The sequence below is a fragment of the Neurospora tetraspora genome, assembly GCF_033439725.1.
Source record: "Neurospora tetraspora strain CBS 560.94 chromosome Unknown B0H65scaffold_3, whole genome shotgun sequence".
NCBI lineage: Eukaryota > Fungi > Ascomycota > Sordariomycetes > Sordariales > Sordariaceae > Neurospora > Neurospora tetraspora.
In genome coordinates, this window is record NW_026944385.1 from 4,868,052 (window position 1) to 4,870,829 (window position 2,778).

Consider the following 2,778-nt stretch of genomic DNA (forward strand, 5'->3'; position numbering starts at 1 on the left):
ATGTCCGAGGTAATTTAAGAAGATTTTAATAATTAATCGATTATTATTAGTGTATTATTGAAATTATATTTATCTTTTAGTATTTTTTCAAAATTTATAACGATAAATGTTTATTTTTTAGCGGGCGGGGGAATTGGGTATAGTAAGCCGGGCGTTTTATCCTTAGGGATTTTATTAGCCTTATATATTATATAGTTCTTGACAAAGTGATCGATATTTTTAGCTATATATAGCTATTAGTATTATATTTTAAGGACTATACGGGTTTTATTTCTTCCGAGGTGGGCTGTAGTTAGCGTTAAATAGGCTTTATTAATAATGTGTGTATGTAGGTTATTAAATTTAGGGACGATTAAGCGATTTTAGTATATTAGGAGTCCGTTAGCTAATATTATAAAATTAAGGTTAGAATTATAAGCGTAGACGCGATATTCTTCTAAGGATTCGTTTTTTTAGTTAATTTTTATAAGCGTATTTATTAGTTCGTATCCTTCTAGTTTTATAGAGTTTAATTCTATGTTTTCTTTATTTAATATTATAATTAGGACCGATTCCTTTAAAAACCTTTTATTTATTAAAATCGTAGCGATTACGGATATTTCAACCTTTCCGTCCTCTACGAGTTTAAATATTTAAAGCGTATAGTATACGTCCTTTTTATTTTTTTAGGTTTTAAAATTTTCTAATTTCCGGAATAATGTATCGGCGGCCGTATTGTTTATTCTAGGTTAGTAAGTAATTTCGAAGTAATATTAAAATAGGAATTCTACCTATTTAGCTTGTTGGAGGCTGAGGAGGCGCTTAGTATTAAAATATTTAAAAGCTTAATAATTAATAATAATTGTAAATAGTTTATTCTATTATAATTTAACAAAGTTAAATCGCTAAGTTTAGAGAGTTTTAATAATAACGAGCAATTTTTTATTATAAATAAGGTAATTATATTCGGTACTTTATATAATTTCCGAAAAGAAAGTAATTAGGTACTATTCTTTAGTATTTTTTTATAGTTGGGATAATATTCCCGTTAGGATTCCGTCGTTAGTATTTGTTTCCATTTTCGTTTTGGTATTGTAGTATAAATATTTTAATAGTGGAGGTTCTACGAATAGTGTTTTAAATTTTTTAAAAGTAGTTTAATATTTATTAATTTATATAAATGTTTCTTCCTTTTGTATTAAGTTTGCAAGGGGATGCGCTATGCGATTATAGTTTTTAATGAATTTTCGGTAGAAGTTATAGAACCCTAAGAAAGATTGGACTCTTTTTAAGTTAGAGAGTATAGCTTACTCCTTAATAACCTTTGTTTTTTTTAAATCGACGGAAATACTGTTTTGTCCTATAATAAATTTTAAGAATTTGGTCTTTATAATATAGAATTTATACTTCTTAAAGTCGGTTTAAAATTTAATGTTTTTTACTTAGTAAAAGACCTTTTTAATATAAGAATAGTAGTCCTCTAAAGTGTTAAAATAGATAATGATACCGTTATTGTAAATTGTATAAAGGGTTTTTAAATATTTACTTAGGACGGAATTAATGGAATTCTAGAAATTAGCCAGGCTATTAGTAAGATTGAACGGTAGTACTTTGTATTTAAAAGCCTTTATACCGGTACGGAATATAGTTAATTCTTTGTTTTTTAGCTTTATATGAATACGGTAGAATGCTTGTTAGATATTGATTTTTATCAATTATTATATTTTAATTATTTAAGCGAATATTTCTTCGATTAACGATAATAGGTATAGATCTTTTCGAGTGATAGCGTTGAACTTTTAGTAATTTACGGAGAAATGGAGACTTTTATTAACTCTTTGAATAAATAATATAAATATTATTTATAGGGAGGAGTTTCCTTTAATAAATTCCTTTAATAGGTTTTCTAGAATATATTTACGTATAGTTTCTAATTCGTTAAAGGATATTTTATATAGAGGGCTATAACCGAATTCCTTTAGTCGGCGGCTTTTATTGAGTTCGACTTTATAATTGTACGGCTAATATTTAAGTAACGTATTTGAATTGTATTTACTATAGATTTCGATTTTGTTGTAGTATTTGGGAAGGACCGTTTAGAGGGTTTTATTATAGAATTCCTTTTCGTTGTAGGGGAAAGGTTTTTAAAGAGGATTGTTAATAATTCGTTTTATTAAATGAATTAGTTAATTTCCAAAATACTAGTCGAATAAGCAGTTTAGTTATTTTTTTAAATAGAATGTATAAAGAGATTTTTATTTAATATATATATTTAGGTAGGATAATATTTATATTAATCCGTACTATTGTATTTTAATTAGTAAGTATTTTAAGTGTCCGATCTCTATTTCCCTTTAGTAGGTTATCTTTAATAATAGAGTTTCCTAAATTTTAAAAATAATATTAGAAAGTAGATAAAGTTAATTTAATTACGTTCTATTTTATTTAAAGGGTTAGTTTTTTTAAAAATTACGGTAGGGTTTTAGAGGAAATAATACGGGCGGACGTAATTTAATTTTCCTGTATTATTGTAGGTATATTAGAAATTAGTAGGTATAATAGGCCCCGTTTTAAATTTAGAAATTGAGACGGCTTCTAATTCTAAAAACCGTTTTTCGATATACTTTTAGTATTAACGGGTTTTATAATAGTATTAGTTGTGGATTTCTAAATTGAATTCTTTCTTATAATAGTCGGAAAATAGTTAATTTGTAAGGATAGGTTTGGAGAAGGTATATCCATTCGTAAGGCGGGGGGTGGTCTAGCTATTATTTTTACTATTTATTTATCGTTTGTTTT